Source organism: Pipistrellus hanaki (genome assembly GCF_964339955.1).
Source record: "Pipistrellus hanaki genome assembly, chromosome: 1".
NCBI lineage: Eukaryota > Metazoa > Chordata > Mammalia > Chiroptera > Vespertilionidae > Pipistrellus > Pipistrellus hanaki.
The window spans coordinates 116,911,669-116,932,571 of NC_140503.1; the positions used below are offsets into that span (position 1 = coordinate 116,911,669).

At 34.9% G+C, this 20,903-nt stretch overlaps 1 pseudogene across 1 annotated transcript in view; it reads left to right on the forward strand.

The window, feature by feature from the left end:
• Positions 1-604: 604 nt before the first annotated feature.
• LOC311616321 (peptidyl-prolyl cis-trans isomerase A-like) overlaps positions 605-20,903 on the forward strand; it is a 41,175-nt pseudogene continuing 20,876 nt past the window's right edge. Inside the window, exons 1-3 of the transcript XR_014797093.1 lie at positions 605-755; positions 1,146-1,224; positions 1,324-1,705. The product of XR_014797093.1 is annotated as a peptidyl-prolyl cis-trans isomerase A-like (transcript). The remainder of the gene's footprint in view (positions 756-1,145; positions 1,225-1,323; positions 1,706-20,903) is intronic.

Here is a 20,903-nt window from a genome sequence, read left to right on the forward strand (position 1 = left end):
ATGCATCTTGGAAAAGATTTTGCATTTTCTTCATTTTCAGATAATTGAGATATAATAGTAATAATTAATATTATATCTTTATAATTGAATGCAGTGCCTTGATTTGGAAGGGGCAGGAGGGAAATGGAGAAACTCATCATTAAACTCAGCTTTATCCATTAAAACTCATTTTATCATAGTTTCTTTTGTTTTTTCTCTTCCTTTCTTCTCTGGCTCAGAGCCAGGGTCTGATGGAGGTCAGTGGAGGAATTGAGTAAGGGTGGGTTCTTAGAATAATTCAGCTCAGTGGGGGGTGGGGGGGAGTAGGAATAAGCAATTTGCATTACACAATCCCATTCTTTATGTTGCTGGTTTTCCCCCTTTCACACACTTCTTGCATGCTTTATTTTGATTGAACATTCTAGTCATATTAGTATGACTAGAATTAGTCAATATTTAAAAATGAAATTCATTACATTTATGTTTGTGGCCATTTTAAATGTGTTTGCAGCTTTATTTTGATTGAACATTCTAGTCATATTAGTATGACTAGAATTAATCAATATTTAAAAATGAAATTCATTACATTTATGTTTGTGGCCGTTTTAAATGTGTTTGCAGCTTTCTGTTTGACCTTCTTTAAGGCTAATAGCCAGTAATGTGAAGAATCAAATTGCAGACCTAGAGATTTAAACAAAAGCATGGAAAATTTATTGAGACTCCCTGCATGGGGAAGTGGCCCATAATGGGTGGCCACTGAAGCCTTGTCATCTAAGGTAAGGTGACCAGAGGTCCCGATTTTGGCGGGACAGTTCCAATTTTTAACAACTTGTCCCGCGTCCCTCGACGTTTTAAAAAGTCCTGATTTTTGGAAAGAATGCAGGACATGCTAGGGAACGGCAGGAGAACGGGAAGGGAATATAAGGTTTTCGCGGCCATCAGGCTATTTAGCCAGGATATGAGTTTTATATTATTTTTGTTAATTTTATAATGTTAAACTTTAATAATAACAAGCAATTGTTGAGAACTGATTATCAAGAACTGCTTATCAAAGTTTGCATTGTTGATCAGTTGTTAGAATTTGACCACCATTGTTTGGACTTAATGAACAATGGCATTTTTGGGAATGGCAACGATGACGAAAACATTTTGTAACTATCTCTCAGAGGATACACATCGTACTGCGTGCTAGTAAGCTAGTTAAACAAGTGATGTCATTACAAATCAGCTATTCGGATAATTTAGGTAAGTAATTTATTTATTTATTTCATTAATCTAAGCGTGTATATTTGCTACAAACCTGCTTCATAGTCACCCATGTCGCTACCTGATTGATTCTCTCAGTTGTTCGTGCCCAGCAATGGACCTGGACTTTCCTGTTCCTACGCATCAGTTCACCTTATTGCTGCAGCCCCTCCCTGGGTTCACACACCTCCTGCTCTGATTCTAAAATGTTGTTTCCGCATGGATGACTGTGGTTAGGCTGCTCAGATTGCCGTGTCTGCCCTGCCTATGTTCCACCTGCCTTTGTTTTCCACTGGACACCTGCCCTGTCTGCCTTCGTGTCAAGCTAACTCCTCTCATTCTGGCTTTAATTTGACTGATCCTTATTGTCAGCATTTGGACAAGCAATACAATAGTCTCCAGGATCCACAGTTAAGAGCAACCATTCAATGAAAATGTCCGAAGGAGATTAAAGGAAGGAGGCTACATCACCAGCAATAAAGTGGGTTGAAGACTACTTCTTTTTAATCATTGAAGACTTCCAACACGTGGTATAAGCTAGCGCTTATAACCACTGGGGCAGGGCTGTGGATTCACCTTTAACTTGGTCAAGAGAGATAGTTAATAAGAAATTCTAGAAATTACTGAGTATTTTGGGTCAAGAGAAATCTGACAACAGTTGTTTCTAAATGATACCACTTTTCCCACATTTAAATTTTTAATAGCCAAAATATGATTATAAAATAATTTGAGGATGTAAAGATAACTTCCCAACTGTATCATAGTTCTCTTTCGGTGCCTCCAATGTTCTGTATGCTTCTCAAGGATTAAATCCTATATAATTTTAAAAAGTTGAGGCAAAATAAAGACTCAGCAATATTAGCTAGATAGAATCTTAATAGAACATAAGAATTGTCTTGTATTCTAATTTGTTTTGAACACTATTATTACATTGGTATTTTACTTTAATAATTTACTAAATCAGTTGTGTGTAATGAATTCATAAATTAAAATTTAATGCATAATGAGACTTACTCAGAAATGTACTGTTGTTTAACAATTTTAGAGGGATACTTCTTACAGAATGGTTAGGAATTTACTACTCTTAATATCACATTGTTACTAAATTATAAATTATTATTACTTTTTCTCTTGAAAGGGATTACTATCCATTTTAAATGTTTGTGTAATTGTTTTGTTCTTTAGGTTGTCTATAGCTTGAGAGAATTTAATAAGTTTGGGCAATATCTTATGAGTCTAAAGTTAGATATATCAAAAACAACTACTTAAAAAAGTAAGTTAAATACTTAAATTTGTTTTCTTACATGGGGTTTGGAGAAAGGTTTACTCATATGAAAATTATTTTCTTACAATATTTTTACCTTCAATTATGACAGGTTAATTTTCTAAGTGTAAATTGAGAGCAGGGATAGAGCATAATTTGAGGTTGCTTTATTGGCCAAGAAAGGGAAAGGGATGGGTCCTCTATATGTCAGCAATAATTAGCAGAAATCCATAATTAAATTGCTACTCTAATGTGTTCCTTCTGTCTGATTTGGGGCCAATAGGAGGAGTCTATTGTGGCAGAAAGAATCTGAAGCTGGCCTCTAAGAGTAGCTTTTTATGATACATTTTAAGGGATGACAGCATTAAATTTGAGGAAGTGCATGCAAAACTCTACAGATATTACGTGCTTAGGTTCAGCCATTACCATTCCATGGTCTAGCCCATATCTTAGGAAATATGTCTCTCCATTTATTTGGGTATCATTAGTTTTTCTTATCAATGTTTCTTGTGCAGTGTACAAGTCTTACACATATTTTGATCCTTTTATCCCTAGGTATTTCATAATTTTTACTATTGGTATTTGTACGTTTAAAAAAATATATTTTATTGATTTTACACAGAGAGGAACTGAGAGGGAGAGAGCGTTAGAAACGTCGATGAAAGAGAAACATCCACCAGCTGCCTCTTGCACACCCCCCACTGGGGATGTGCCCGCAACCAAGGTACATGCCCTTGACCAGAATTGAACCCGGGACCTTTCAGTCAGCAGGCCAACACTCTACCACTGAGCCAAACCGGTCCCGGCAGTATTTGTACTTTTTTCAGATTAGATACTAGTATATACAAAAAAAATGTTATATTCTTCTTATATTCTGCATTATTAAAAATCATTTATTAGTTCTAGTACTTTTCTTCCCGAAGCCAATTGATATTCTACTAAAGTGATCATATGGTCTGTAAATAAAGGGAGTTTTATTTCTTCTCTTCAAATTCTCTTTGCATTTCTCTTCTTGCCTGATTGCATGGACAACAACCTCCACTATAATGTAGAATAGAAGCAGTGATGATAAACATTATTGTCAAATACTTCCTTATCCCCTCCCTCATCTCTACAGAAATATTAGGCTGCTTAGTGCTTTCCCACATCTCATTGATATTCTTCATTTTGTCTTATCATTTCTCTCATTCTTTTTCTTTGGATGATTTCTGTTCCTCAACAGGAATTAATCTCTTCTTTTGAATTTTCTACTAGGCCATTAATGAATTTTCTAGTAACCCATTGTTACTACCTCACACATTAAAATTTTTATTTTGGTCATTTTTATATCTTTCATTATCTTTTTTGCCTTAGAATATGTGGAGTGAAATTATTTTATCTATATTAATTTTATTTTCTTTAATTCTATCATTTGTGTCATTTCTGTGTCAAATTTGACTAACTTACTCATTTTACTCATCCTCCTCTTCCTATTTATATTCTTAGTAGCCTTTGATTGGATGCCAGATATTATGAATTTAACTTTATGGGTATGGAGGATTTTTATGCTGTTATAAGTATTTTTAGATTTTTTTTTGGATGTCAATAATTTATTTAGGAATAGTTTGTTATAGGACTTGCTTCTTAAAATTGGTTAGATGGAGCCAGAACCATGTTCAATCTGGGGCTAGTTATTACCCATTTTAATACTCTACTTTGTGAATAACATGTTTCCAGATAGACATGACAGGTGGGTGAGGAGGGCTGTTCTCTCTAATATATTAGGATGGGCTTTTCTGTGGCCTTGGATAGTTTTTCACATGCATGTACTGATCCATTCTCTTGCTGAATATGCTAGGCCACCCTCTCAGGGTGCAATCTTATTCTTTCTCGTAATCCAGGATCAATACAGTTCTCGAGATTCACAAAGTCACATTTCATGTATTATATCATGTTTACCTATGATCAGCCTGCATGACTGGTTAAGTAACACAGACATTCTCCAGTTGAAGGTTATTTAGAAATTCCCTCAGCTTCCCAGGACAGCTATGGATTATGGGACCCTTTCTGATCTGAAATTGGACTAGTTCCCTGAATATGTGTAGTGAAGTAAATTGCATCTACGTGTTAAATATATATATTCATCATGTTTGACCATAAATGGAAATTTACCCTTAATATACTACCCTCCCAGATACATACTCAGAGTAACATCATAAGCCACAAGATAAGAATGATTGTTCATTTCCAATATACTATTATAATATAAATATTTTTGCACATCTAAGCAGCAAGTTGACTCTAACAAAATATATTTTCTTCAATGTTTTAGAAAGAAGCACTTTTGGATGAAAAAATGCCTTATAATTTTCAAAAAGCGAAGAAACTGTATTCACAAGAGAAGATATGGGAAAATTCCATCTGATTACAGAGGACAAGATGGAACATAGTGCGAATGCAAGAGCTTTAAAAGTTGATGTGGTTCTGTAGAAAGCATTCTTCTATGTATTTACACTAAAATTCATTTGTGAAACGTTGCTTACATTTGCTCTGCTTGCTTTGTACCAGGCACAAGTATAAGCATTTCCCTATTGTAGTTCAAGGTGAAAAGAGGATATAGTGTGAAAAACAAACCCAAATAATCTTACCAAATGGTTCTGTGGATAAGCTTGTCTAAACTTCAGTTCTATCAAATTTCCCTATACTTAAAATAATGTAGTTTTTTACACTGAAACTTGAAAAAGTTGCATGTAAGGTAATAGCTATATACATACCAATATAGTTTTCTGCTATTTGTTCAGCCTTATGAAATAACAAAAAATACCAGAGCAAAATGAAGGGAAGGAAGAATGGGAGGAGTTAGAGAAGGAAGGAAAGAAAGAAAGAATTGAAAGGGGAAAGGAAGGAAATGAAGGAAGTTTAAAGGAGGAACATCAGATCAGGACTTTGCCCTGCCTTCTTTCTACCACCTTCCTTTGAATTATAACATAATAAAACTATAGAGGACTCTATCATATCAGTTTAATTAATGATATTTAAATTTTCATGGCTAGAATGCAAAAAAAAAATGTAGACTTGATTTAATTATCAATGAAAAAAAATATTTTTTATTAAAATGTCCCAATATTTTATGTTAATAATTACTCATTTATTTCAACCCTTTGTATTCAGCATGTCTCTTTTGAAATAAACCTGCATTTCTATGAAAAAAAAAAATGATTGTGTAATATCAGGAAAACATGATCATCTTCCATGCAGTTTTCCTCAAAGCATTCTTCCATCCTATTTGTCCCACTAGTCCTGTTTGTAGGTGAGGTCCTACCTATGTCACTCCAGTAAATTACTTACTAACCTCCACTGGTTCTTAATTTAACCTACTTCAAACCCATTTTATTTAAAATGTTATTAATTATATTTTATTATAAAATTATGAATTATTAGTTAATTTATTTTGTTTTCTTTTGGTCTTTTCCATATTTTTAAAATTTCTTTATTGATTAAGGTGTTACATTTGTGTCCTTATTCCCACATTATCCCCCCATCCCTCCCACTCATGCCCTCACCCCCTGTTGTCTATGCTCATTGGTTAAGCTTATATGCATACATACAAGTTCTTTGGTTGATCTCTCTCCCTTACCCCCACCCTTCCCTCTGAGGTTTGATAGTCTGATCAATGTTTCTCTGTCTCTGGATCTGCTTTTGTTCATCAGTTTATGTTGCTCATTATATTCCATAAATGAGTGAGATCATATGATATTTATCTTTCTCTGATTGGTTTATTTCACTTAGCATAATGCTCTCCAGTTCCACCTATGCTGTTGCAAATGGTAAGAATTCCTTCTTTTTTACACTAGTATTATAGTATTCCATTCTGTAGATGTACCATAGTTTTTTGATCCAATCATCTGCTGATGGGCACTTAGGCTGTTTCCAAATCTTAGCTATGGTGAATTTGCTTCTATGAACATAGGGATGCATATATCCTTTTTTGATTGGTGTTTCTAGTTTCTTTGGATATATTCCTAGAAGTGGAATCACTGGGTCAAATGGGAGTTCCATTTGTAGTTTTTTTTTTTTTTTTTTTTTTTTTTTTTAGGAAACTCCATACCATTCTCCACAATGGCTGTATCAGTCTGCATTCCCACCAGCAGTGCATGAGGGTTCTTTTTTCTCCACATCCTCACCAGCACTTCTCCTTTGTTGAGTTGTTGATGACAGCCATTCAAGCAGGTGTGAGATGTCACTGCATTGTCACTTTGACTTGTATCTCTCAGATGATTAGTGATTTGAGCATGTTTTCATATGTCTCTTGGCCTTCTGTCTTCTCTCAAAAAGTATCTATTTAGATAAGTTGTTCATTTTTTGATTGGGTTGTTTATCTTTCTTTTGTTAAGTTGTATGAGTTCCCTATAAATGTTGGAGATTAAATCCAAATCAGTGATAACATTTGCAAATACATTCTCCCATACAGTGGGCTTTCTTGTTGTTTTGTCGATGGTTTCTTTTGCTGTGAAAACAGTTTTTTATTTTGATGTAGTCCCATTTGTTTATTTTCTCTTTAGCTTCCATTGCCCTAGGGGCAGTATCAGTGAAGAGCTTCTTTCAGCATGTCTGAGATTTTGCTGCCTGTGGATGCTTCTAGTATTTTTATGGTTTCCTGTCTTATGTTTAAGTCCTGTATCCATTTTGAGTTTATTTTTGTGTATGGTATAAGTTGGTGGTCTAGTTTCATTTTTTTACATGTATCTGTCCAATTTTCCTAACTCCATTTATTGAAGAGACTCTCTTGACTCCATTGTATATTCATGCCTCCTTTGTCAAATATTAATTGAGCATATTGGCTTGGTTCAATTTCTGGGTTCTCTATTCTAGTCCATTAATCTTTATGTCTGTTCTTGTGCCAGTATTAGTCTGCTTTGAGAATAGTAGCTTTATAATATAGTGTGATATCTGGTATTGATATCCCACCTACTTTGTTGTTCTTTCTTAGAATTGCTGCAGCTATTCAGGGTCTTTTATATTCCAGATAAGCTTTTGGAAAGTTTTTTCTAGGTCTGTGAAATATGCCATTGGTATTTTAATGGGGAGTGCATTGAATCTATAGATTGCTTTGCGTAGTATGTGCATTTTTAATTATGTTGATTCTACCAATCCATGAGCATGGTATATTCTTTCATCTGTTTGTGTCTTCTATCTCTTTTTTCAGTGTCCTGTAGTTTTCTGCATGTGGGTTTTTTACCTCCTCAGTTAAGCTTATTCCTAGGTATCTTAATTTTTTTGGTATGATGATGAATGGGATTGCCTTTTTAGTCTCTCTTTCTGTAAGTTCACTATTAGTGTATAGAAATGTCATAGATTTCTTGGCGTTAATTTTGTATCCTGCTACATTGCCTAATTTATTTATTAAGTCTACTAATTTTTTATGGAGTCTAGGGTTTTCTATGTACAGTATCATGTCTTCTGCAAATAAGGACAGTTTTCTTCTTTTCCAATTTGCAAGCCTTTTATTTCTTCTACTTGTCTGATCGCAATGGCTAGTAGTGTCAGTTCTGTGTTGAACAGGAGTGGTGAGAGTGGGCTTCCCTGTCTTGTTCTTGTCCTAATGATAGTTTTAAAAACTCTTTTCATTGTTTCTTTTCTTGGACCCCCCAACTTAAAAATCCCCATTACTTTTCAAATGAAGCTCAGACTTCTCCATTCATCACATTCATCACTGTCTAGAGTCCACCCCCATTCTAACCTTTTTACTTTTTTTTCACATATCTCCCTGAAGAAGGCTGCTGCTATTACCTAAGCTTTGCTTATATAGGCTCTTGAGCCACAATTGCTGAAGTCCAAGTACTGCTTCACCATATTTTAATCATGTCAATAGCTTGGACAAGTAATCTCTCTAACCATCTAGATTAAGAAAATATTTATTTGAAGTAGGCACAATATTTTAACAGACTTTGAAAAAAAAATCATGGATGAGCACAGGATAAGATGCTCAGTAAGTAAGTAGATTAACAATAATGGCAAACCTCAATGATAAATATCTTTACATTAAAAGGAAGTGAACTGCTGATACATGGGTCAATCTAAAAATAATAGTCCTCTGTAAAATTAAATAAACACAAAACTGTATATTACATGATTCCACTTATATAGAATTCCAGAATATTGGAACAAACAGTGATAAGGAGCAGATCAAAGATTGTCTGCAGCCAGGGGCAGATGAAGGGTTGGGCTACAAAGGGGCATAAGGAATCCCTCTAGGCATGTTGGATGTGGTCTTATTCTTAATTGTGATAATGATTCCACAGGTGTATTATGGTTCAGGATTCATAGACTCATATATATTCAGTGGATTATTTGTGCAAATTATAACACAAGAATTAGATAAATATAAAAAGGGTTTTTGAACAAGTATATACATTGAGCTATAATTTTCAATAGAAAAAAATTAAAACATTATTAATAGTCAATACTAATTTAATCCAATTGCCTACAACAATTCTAATAAAATCAGAACTTGTTTATAATGTTCAAGGAAGCATCATCATAACTAAAGCTTATTAGACTGACAAAATGTCTTGGCCCAAGATATCAGAATGTGTCTTCATGTTTTTAGAATTTGGATTTGAAAATATTTAGTATAATTACATTGATCATGTTTTTTTTATTATTATTATTAACACTGACCACCTACCATTCCTTCTATTATGAAGTACAAATAATTGGTTTTTGATGAATTCATATTGAAGCATTATAATGTGGTGAATAGTAACACAGGGCTGGGAAACATACACACACACACACACACACACACACACACACACACACACACACACTTGGGTGCATAGTCATTCTCTGTCACCGACTACCTATTTTCACAAAATGCAATACCAAGAATTCTTATTTCAGAGAGATGTTTTGGAGAATTATTGAGACATGTAAATGGTGTGCAATAATCATACTTATTACTTTCAATTATTACCAATTACTGCTCTTGTTTAGAAAATTCATTTTACATATGAGTTAACTGAATCTAGAAAAGTTAATAGAAAAAAGTTAATAGAAAAAAGTTAATAGAAAAAAAGTTAATGATCCAAGATCATTGATCATTCATTTTAAAGCTTGGTTTACACCTATTTATTCTAAATACAGTTACTTTGCTGTACAAAATGTTGTCAGATTTTCATTGAATTAATCATTCTGTCAATTCTTTTCTAAAGCTATTAAGTTAAAATGCGTAATTCATGGTTATTTTTCATTCACATCAAATACACTTTGCTCCATAATTTAGAACAGTGCCTTAATGTTTCTCCACAGGCCAGAAATACCCCACTATTGAGTCTTTTGCAGACAGATGTTCTAGACTCTGTAAAAACATGAGAAGGTGAAATCTCACCTCCACCCCCCCGCCCCCACTGTACACTCAGAAACCCTTCTTGTCTGCAGTGAGGAAGGTGTTTCCAGGTAATAATTTGGGAAAATTTATAGGACTCTCCATGTTTGTTTTCTTAAAGTATCACAGATTTACACTGCATTTGCCAAATGTCTGAAAAAATAATTTCATTTATTTTTGTTTTCCTTTAGATTTTGTTTTTGCGTAAGGAGATAGGATTAATCCAATTCATTACATTGCCATGGCTAGAAAAGGATGCTACTGTTTTATTTTTACTCTGATTATTTTTTAATTATGTTATTAGAATACCCTTAGGCAATTTTATTTGGAAACTTTCTCCCATGTATATTAAAATATTTGATAGGCTTTTTCAGTACAAGTTTTTATACACTAGGGTTTTATCACTCAGTATTGATCAAGAAGATTTTCTATACATTTCCTTTGAGCACATGCATTCCCTCCAACCTTGAACCACCAAGTCGAAGTACAGTTGACTCTAGAAAACATCTAAGAGTATAAGAGTTTAGTCTTTTGTCCACTTCACAAGTGCTGTTTAGGTAAATCATATTTTGCTGTTCTAGGCTGGTTCATCATATTCAGGAACAATTATATTTTATGTTTTCAAGTTTCCCTTTGCTAATATGTGCCATGTTCTGATTAACTATATTTTTAAAAATTTACATCCATGATCATCTTTTGTAGATGATTACACAAAGAATTCCCAATTTCACAATCTTCACTTTTCTTTAAAGTCTTCATTATGGTTATTTTGGTAGCCTTAACTAGAAATAAAAATTTCTAAATAATACTACAACACAATTAGAATAATTGATCATTATGCATAGGTTTTGTTTTAAATTACATATTTTCTGAATATATTATATATTTCTAACTTGCTGACAGCCTAAACACTAAATAAACTACTTTACTCTCCAATGTATCTCACACACACACACACACACACACATTATATATATATATATATATATATATATATATATATATATATATATATATATATATCTTTTTGTAAAATGGGGGGAAAGAAAGCCGTTGCATTATCCAGCTATGACAAGGTATTTTAATAAGTGAGACAAACGACATCAGTAATAAATAAAGAAATTCACTTCTTTCAAAGATGACCATCTCTACTTAATATCAAAGCTGTAACCTGTGGTAGAGCCCAGCAGCTGGCATGGCTAAAGTGAGTACTTACTGGGAAATCAGTTGTCACTCTGTCAGCTACATTATACTGACAAGGACACAGTAAGATTCCTGTGGAACATTAAAGAGCTTTTCATTTGAGTTCACTGCTAGGAAATGATCTCATTCCACTTGGTCACTGATACCAGCTGATGATAGAATGCATCTCATTGCTGCTATTGCAAAGTAGTTATCTTTTACTTCCCATTGTAGGCAGAATCCAGGGTGTTCCTCAGTGAGAAATAGGAAGAAGTATACTAAATCCATAAGATTGATGCAAAAAAAATATATTTCCAAAGGTTACATGTTTCTACAATAGAATGTCTAAGAGTTGTGGGAATAGAGCATGTTCCAATATGATGTCAAATAATTTTACATACACACTCTTGCCCTGTTATCAGCTATCACAAGTTAGACTATTATAATAAATTAAAATGTCCCAAAGTGTTTTCAGAACTAATTGTATTTCCTATTAATCACTGAATCTATGAGGATCTATGGTTAGTTAAACTGAGTTTCCTATGTCACAGGTAACTGGAAAAACCACAACTACCCAAAAGCTATGATAAATCCCAACCAGGAATCATATCCTCAAACCAGTGTTTGGATATTAGTGATCTAGGCATCATTTCTTCATAGAGCCACATATGTGACTTGAACTTACATATAACTAAGGAAGAGTATTGTGTTCACTTTTACTGAAATATTTATACTTATATCTATACAGCATATGTCAGAGTACAGCCCGAGCTCTGCACGGGCACTGTTGCTCTGAACTGCTCTGAGTCCATATATTCTCCAAAATTCTTCCTGACTATGACTGACTTCTCTTTTTCTATTTATTTATTTATTTATTTATTTATTTATTTATTTATTATGTTCTTTTTAAAAAATATATTTTATTGATTTTTCACAGAGAGGAAGAGAGAGGGATAGAGAGTTAGAAACATCGATGAGAGAGAATCATTGATCAGCTGCCTCTTGCACACCCTCCACCGGGGATGTGCCCGCAACCAAGGTACATGCCCTTGACCAGAATCGAACCCGGGACCTTTCAGTCCACAGGCCGCCGCTCTATCTACTGAGCCAAACCAGTCCCAGCTATTATGTTCTTTTTTATATATTTCTTTTTTTGTTTAAGGTATCAGATATTTGTCCTCATTCCCATCCCAAAGCCTCCCCATACATGCCCCTACCCCCTTGTTGGCCATGACCACTGGTTAGGCTCATATGCATGCACACAAGTCCTTTGGTTGATCTTTCCCCCTTATCTCCCCCCTCCCTTAATTTCCCTCTTAGGTCCGACAGTCTGATCTATGCTTCCTTGTCTCCGGGTATGTTCTTGTTCATCAGTCTATGTTGTTCATCATTTCCCCTAGATGAGTGAGCTCATGTACTACTATAAATACACTAATAAGAACTGAAAATGAGACAAGCAATAATTGTTATGCTGAGATGCAAATGGATCAGTCTGTAGTGAGTTTCTTTCTTGGCCAACAGTTCTTTTGAGTCCCAATTTTAATGTCAAACAGTTCCTTATGTGTACATGTCAGCAATGATATTTCAGTTCTGGATGGTGGACAAAAATGGTAGTAATGCAGATGTGACCCTCTCTGGTTTGGTCCTGGGAAACCTGCAGTGACACACTCTGCTCACTGCTAGTATGGCAAGGCATTGTCAGCATCTTTCATCTCTGGACTGTTTCTCTTCTGTCTTCATGGCTGGAGTAGTCCTGTCAATTATTCTCTGTTGCAGAAATGCATGTGGTCTTAGAGTTGTTTTCTGAAAGTATATAAACATATTTTCAACCAAAAGTTAATAAAGGAATCTTTTCTATAAATTTGACTTGTGATCCTTTTTCATTTTTTGCCCAAACGATTTTCCTTTGGCTTTTTTTGACACCCATGCATGTTTTACATGGGTATCTTGTTGTTAGCATTACAAATGAAAGTTAATTTTCTAAAGTAAAAAAATTTCCTAGATGTAATTTACTTACAGGATATTTTTTCTTACATGATATTCTTCTCTGATCCCCCCCTTTTTATTTGAATATTAGAAGGCTTTTGGAGATTTTATAATGTAGTCTTGATAGCTTTTAAATTTTAATTTTTGCACTAACATATGACTGCTTTAGGTTCATTACATGTTATACATTTTTACCATTAGATGAACTACGAATAAAAATTTTAGTTAACACTTTAGGAATAGCTTTTTGTCCAGTTCAATTAATTTTTCTAGAATATTTGCTTATTTCAATTAGCCCATTTAAATTAGCCTGAAAACTTGACTACTATTTTACTTTCAAATTTAATACACTAACAACAATCTTATTTGACCCTGTAAATATTAGTGGAAAGGATTATTTGCCTTCTTGAGTAGGCCCTGTGCATTCCTGGCACTAGGTTGGATTTAGGTATCAAAAACCTACTTCGCCACACCATGGGTACAAGACAACTCAAACAAGTCTTGTTGCAATGAGAGGGCAGCGGCTGTCAGCCAAGTCTCTGTCTGTTACCTGAGTCCCAATTTGAGCTGGGCATGGGAAGCTAAGTAGCCATGGGGGCAGAAGACCTCCCTCAAAAGGGGTGAGGGTTCAGGCCCCTGAAAAGTTGTGGGTGTGAGGGTCTATGCCCCACCTCTTTTGACCCCCATGTTCTCTCCTGATGGCTCCTTTGCAATTGTGCCTTCTTAGGTCTTTCCTTCCCTAAGGAAACTCATCTCTGGCAAACCAGCCATCCTCCAGGGCCAAGCAGGGTGATGTGAGGTTCAGTTCTGTCTCTTTGGTAGCCTATGCCCCCATGGCCTCCATGCCCAGCATCTGCCTTTAGGATCCCCTTGCCTGCTGGTGGGGCCCCAGCACTAATCACATATCTTGGGGAATTCAGGTTTCTTCTCCAGGGAGGGCCAGCTTGCCCCACTTGGCGAGAGGCAGATCCATGGTACCAGCCATCATGAGGCTTCAACCTCGGCATGAACAGAAAGCTCAGGAAACAGCTGTGGGCAAATGGATTGTGAGAGGAGGGTCCCTCTTGGCCAAAAGGGCAAGTGGGACCAATATAGAATGGAATGCTTCCCAGGGGGCCCTCTACACAATGGAAGCAATTAAATCTTTTCATAGCCTTTTTAAATTGCTGCCAGACATTCAAAGAATTAGTTTGTAAGTTTGTTTGGGATAATTTTACATTATGCTGTTGTAATTTTAAAATATCAAGAGATGTGTTACATTTCTCTCCAAGCACCAAAAACATGATTTTTTTTTTATTGATTCCAAAAGGTGCGAGGTACTATTATAGGTAATGGGGTAACGCAAATCTGGGAAAATTATGACAACATTGTAGAATAATATCAGTTAAGGATATTCTTTGCTCTAGGCTATGGCAATTTCATTTCAAACTGGCTGTCAATTTCTTTTTGTATAGACAAGGTCTTAGTTACATTTTTGGCACCTCTCCCAGGAGCAAGCAGTGATAGTTCCTTCCTTTGGTGTCCACACATCTCTTTAATTTTTCATACAAAGGGGCAGTGGTTTGATTTTGTGTCATACATACAAAAAGGAAGCTGGGTGGAGAACCCTTTGTAATTATACTTCCTTGCCCCCTCCATGGCCCTCCTGGATGACCATGATGTTTGGTAGTATTGGTGACTACGTTAGGTGGGGGATCAGCCCAAAGGGCTCTTACCCATGAAGTGTCAGGAACATAAGTCCAAAATACTTCCTCATTTGCCCCAGGTAGTATTTCTGTACAGCTGATAACTGCTAGCATGGCAATAAAGACATTCTCAGGCATTCTTGGGTTTCTGGTTACCTTACAATTTCTTCCCTGAGGTCTGACGTTCTGATTGATATTTCTCTGTCTCTGAATCTATATTTTTTCCCATCAGTTTATGTTGTTCATTGTATTCCACAAATGAGTGAGATCATATGATATTTATATTTCTCTGCCTGACTTATTTTATTTAGCATAATGTTCTCCATCTCTTTCCATGTTGTTGCAAATGGTAAGAACTCCTTCTTTTATACCACAGAATAGTATTCCATTGTGCAGATGTACCAGTTTTCTAATCCACTCGTCTACTGATAGACACTTAGGCTGTTTCCAAATCTTGGCTAAGGTGAATTGTGCTGCTATGAACATATGGGAGCATATATCCTTTCTGATTGATGTTTTTAGTTTGTTGGGATATATTCCTAGAAGTGGGATCGCTGGGTCAAATGGGAGTTCCATTTTTACTTTTTTGAGGAAACCTTATACTGTTCTCCACAGTGGCTGCACCAGTTTTTAATTTTTTGAGGAAATTCCATACTGTTCCCAACAGCAGTGCACTAGGGTTCCTTTTTCTCCACATCCTCGCCAACACTTGTTGTTTGTTGACTTGTAGATAATACTATTCTGACAGGTGTGAAATGGCACCCCATTGTTGTTTTGATTTGCATCTTTCTGTTGATTAGTGACTTTCAGTAGGTTTTCATATGTGTCTTGGCCTTCCTTCTGTCTTCTTTTGAAAAATGTCTATTTAGATCAGTTGCCCATTTTTTGATTGGATTATTTATCTTCTTTTTGTTAAGCTACACGAGTTCCCTGTAAATGCTAGAGATTAAACCCTTACCATTGATATCATTGGCAAATATGTTTTCCCATGCAAGGGGCTTTCTTGTTGTTTTATTGATGGTTTCCTTTGCAATACAAAAGCTTTTTATTTTGATGTAGTCCCATTTGTATATTTTCTCTTTAGTTTTTTTCTCTGGGAGCAGTATTGGTGAAGTAACTGCTTTGGCATATGTCAGAGATTTTTCTGCGTATAGATTTCTCTAGTATTTTTATGGTTTCCCATCATATGTTTGAGTCTGATCATTTTGAGTTTATTTTTGTGTATAGTGTAAGTTGCAGGTCTCATTTTATTTTTTTGCATGTATCTGTCCAATTTTCTCAACACCATTTATTGAAGAGACTCTCTTGACTCCATTGTATGTTCATGCCTCCTTTGTCAAGTATTAATTAAGTATAGTGGTTTGGGTCAATATCTGGATTCTCTAATCTATTCCATTGGTCTATGTGTCTGTTCTTGTGCCAGTACCAGGCTTTTTTGAGAACAGTGGCTTTGTAATACAGCTAAAATCTGGTATTGAGAACCCACTTACTTTATTCTTCTTTCTCAGGATTACTGTGACTATTCAGCATCTTCTTTTTATTCCAGATGAATTTTTGGAGAGTTTTTTCTAAGTTTGTGAAATATGCTGGTGGTATTTTAATGGGGAGTATAATGAATCTGAAGATTGCTTTGGGTAGTATAGACATTTTAATGATGTTGATTCTACCAATCCATGAATATGGTATGTTCTTCCATCTGTTTATATCTTCCTCTATCTCTTTTTTCAGTGTCCTATAGTTTTCTGTGTATACCTCTTTTACCTCCTCAGTTAAGTTTATTCCTAGTTATCTTAATTTTTTTGGTGAGATGGTAAATGGGGTTGATTTTTTTTTGGTGTCTATTTTTGTAAGTTCACTATTGGTATATTGAAATGCCATAGATTTCTTGGCATTAATTTTGTATCCTGCTACTTTGCCGAATTCATTTATTATGCCTACTAATTTTTTGATGGAGTCTTTTGTGTTTTTATGCATAATATGTTATCTACAAATAAGGATAGCTTTACTTCTTCGTTTACAATTTGGATGCCTTATATTTCTTCTTCTTGTCTGATTGCAGTGGCTAGTACTTCCAGTACTATGTCAAACAGGAGTGGTGAGAGTCGGCATCCCTGTCTTGTTCCTGTTCTTAGGGGAAATGATTTTCTTTTATGCCCATTGAGTATGATGTTAACTGTGGGTTTATCATATGTTGCTTTTATTATGTTGATGTATGATACTTCTATTCCCACCTTGTTGAGAGTTTTTATCAAGAAAAGGTGTTGGATTTTGTCAAATAATTTTTCTACACCTTTTATCTCTCAATTTGTTTATGTGATGTGTCATGTGTATTGATTTGCAGATATTGTACCATCCTTGCATTCCTGGTATAAATCCTATTTGGCCATGGTGTATGACCTTTCTGATATACTATTTGATCTGATTTGCTATAATTTTGTTGAGGATTTTGGCATCTATGTTCAAGAGGGATATTGGCCTGTAATTCTTTTTCATTGTGTTGTCTTTATCTGTTTTTGGTATTAGGGTGATGCAGGCTTCATAGAACGAGCTTGGAAGTGTTCCATTCTCTTGAATTTTTTTGAATAGTCTGAGGAGGATCGTTTTTAGTTCTTCCTTGAATGTTTGGTAAAATTCTCCTGTGAAGCCATCTAGCCCTGGGCTTTTGTTTGCTAGAAGTTTTTTGATGACTGCTTCAATATCTTCCATAGTTACTAGTCTATTGAGCTGTTTAGATTCTTCCTGATTGAGATTTGGAAGGTAGTATTTTTCTAAGGATATATTCATTTCCTCCAGGTTGTCCAGATTGTTGAAATAGAGTTGTTCGTAGTATTTTTTTTTTTTTTTTTTTTTTTTTTTTTTTTTTTACAATCCTTTGTTTATCAGTGGGGTCTGTTGTTATTTCACCTCTTTCATTTCTGATTTTGTTTATTTGTCCTCGCTCTTTGTTTCTGGGTGAGTCTGGCTAGAGGTTCATCAATCTTTGTTTTTCCTTTAAAATAATCAGTTCTTGGTTTTATTGATCTGTTTTTAGTATTATTTTTTGGTCTCTATGTCATTTATCTCTGCTCTGATCTTTATTCTTTCCTTCCTTATGCTTACACTGGGCTTTTCCTGTTGCTCTCTTTGTAACTCTTTGAGTTGTAGGGTTATGTAATTTATTACCATTGTCTCTTGTTTTTTGCAGTAGGCTTGTAGATCTATGAACTTCCCTTTCAAGACTGCTTTCTCTGTGTCCTGTACATTTTGGATTGTTGTGTTTTCATTGTTATTTGTTATAAAGATATTTTTTTTATTTCTTCCTTGATCTTTCTAAGAACCCAGTCATTTTATAATAGCATGCTGTTTAGTCTCCATATGTTTTGTGTCTTTAGGTTGTTTTTATTGTAGTTGATTTTCAGATTTATGACACTGTGGTCTGAGAAGATGCTTGATATTATTTCTGTCTTCTAAAATTTGAAGAGACTTTGCCTATGTCCCTACATATGGTCTATCTTTGAAAATGATCCATGTGCACTTGAGAAGAATGTATATTTTGTGCCTTTTGAGTGAAATGGTCTGAAGATGTCAATTAATTCCATCTGGTCTAGTGAGTCATATAGGATTGATGTTTCTTTGCTGATTTTTTTGTTTAGAGGATTTGTCCAGTGGTGATAGTGGAGTTTGAAAGTCTCCTGCTCTTATTGTATTGCTGTTAAACTCTCTTTTACATCCTCTAGGAGGTTTTTTTTTGTTTTGTTTTGTTTTGTTTGTTTGTTTTTGCTTTAATGTATTTGGGTGCTCCTGTATTAGTGCATATATGTTTACCAGAGTTACTTCTTCTTGTTGGATTACTCCCTTTAGTATTATGCAGTGGCCTTCCTTATCTCTTCTTATTTTCCAGATAAAAGTATTGCTACAAGGTTTTTTTTTTTTTTTAATTTCCATTCATCTGGAAAACCTTTTTCCATCTTTTCACCATCAACCTGTGTGTGTCTTTTTTTTCTGAGATTGGTTTCTTGTAGATAGCAGATATATGGGTCATGTTTTCTAAGTCAATCCATTATCCTATGTCTTTTGATTTGGGCATTTAATCAATTTACATTTAAAGTTATTATTATTTTTTTAAATATATATATTTTATTTTTTTACAGAGAGGAAGAGAGAGGGATTGAGAGTTAGAAACATCGATGAGAGAGAAACATTAATCAGCTGTCTATTGCACTCCCCTCACTGGGGATATACCCGCCACCAACATACATGCCCTTGACCAGAATCGAACTTGGGACCCTTCAGTCCGCAAGCTGACGCTCTATCCACTGAGCCAAACCAGTTTCAGCATAAAGTTATTATTAATAGGTACTTATTTGTCACCATTTTAATTCTTTACCCTTATGTTCCCTCTTTGCTTCCTGCTTCTTTTTTTTACAGCAGACCCTTTAGCATTTCTTGCATTGCTGATTTGGCAGAAATAAATTTCCTTAGTCCATTTTTGTCTCTGAAGCTAATGATTTCATCTTCAATTTTGTTTGATAGCCTTGCTGGGTAGAGTATTCTTGGATTCAGATCCTTCTTTTGCATGTTTCATTCCATTCCCTTCTGGCCTGACGAGTTTCTGTTGAGAAATCAGTTGCTAGTCTGATGGGGTTTCCTTTATATGTAACATTCTGTCTCTCCCTGACCACTTTTAAGATTCTTACTATGTCTTTGGTATTTGCCAATTTACTTATAACGTGCCTTAGCGTCGGTCTTTTGGGGTTCATTTTGCTTGGGACTCTGTGATCTTCTTGGATTTGTGTGGGTTTTTTCTTCCCTATATCGGGGAAATTTTCTGTCATTCATTATTTCGTCAAACAGGTTTTCTATTCCTTGCTCAGTTTCCTCTCCTTGTGGTACCCCTATTACGTGGAATTTTTTTTTTTTTTTTTTTTTTTTTTTTTTTGTGTGTGTGTGTGTGTGTGTGTGTGTGTGTGTGTGTGTGTGTGTGTGTTGTGCCAACGTTCTCTTAGGCTCTAATCTTGCTTTTTAATTTTTTTTCCCCTAGAAGCTGCTCTACTTGGGTATTTTCTCCCATCTTGTCTTCTAGCTCACTGTCCTCTGCTTCTTCTAGTCTACTCTCAATTCTTTATATTGAGCTCTTTACAGCAGCAATGTCCTTTTTCATTTTTTCTTGTTTCTTACTCATATTGTCAAATTTGTTTTCCATTCTTTTCTTCCACCTTATGACCATTTCTCTGAATTCTTTCTCTGTTAGTTGCTTTCTTCTATTTAGTTTACTTCCTTTTCTGGTGATGCCTGCTTTTCTTTCATATGTGGGCTGTTTCATTGTCTCCCAATGGTCCCTCTTCTCCAGATGTCTGGTTATGTAGTTCTCTTTTTTTCTGCATTGATTTAATGGCACAAAATACAACACAACCAGATACAACACACAATGCACTGAACAAATATATATATTCACAATATTAATAACCTCTAATAAAGGTGACCACCAGAGAAAGGCCAATTAGAGGATAGGAGAGATAGAAGAGAGGAAAAAAGAAAAAAGAAAGTCAAAACGAAATTGAGAAAAGGAAAAAAAAGTAAAAGAGAAAAGAAAGTTACTAATAAAGAAAAGGGGAACAAACTATCAATATGTGGAGAAAACTCCAATAGAACAAACACTAATCCCAGCAAAAGAAAGCAACAAGTACCTGGAGATTAATACATATTACAACACCAACTAATATTCAGTGAGGCGAGGGAAAAGAGAAGCAAAAACACACACACACACACAAAAAAAAAAATACCACAAAGCAAACAAAACAAAACAAAACAAAAGAATAATCAAAACAATCTCACAAAAAGCATAAATATTCAATATAATCAACATTCAAGCAAACAACCACAAAAGAACAGAGAGGGAAAAATTGTATAGTTAAGACAGCAAAGATAGAGGTGTGTATGGACTTGGAGCAAGGGATTTTAGGTTACATATATAAATAGGGTGAAATTTTAACAGGGGATAAACAGAAAGAATAGTTAAATTCTAAAGCAGGAAAGGGTTAAGATAAATAGGACACCAAAATGGGAAACTTCAGGAGGAGAGTGATGGGATAAAGGTAGAGTTGAGATAAAGTAAAATGATTTTAAAGGAAACATGAAAATAGAATGTAGAACACTGATCCCAAAATAAAATAAAGAGAAAATATAATGACACTTTAAAAAGCAAAAGGTAAAATAG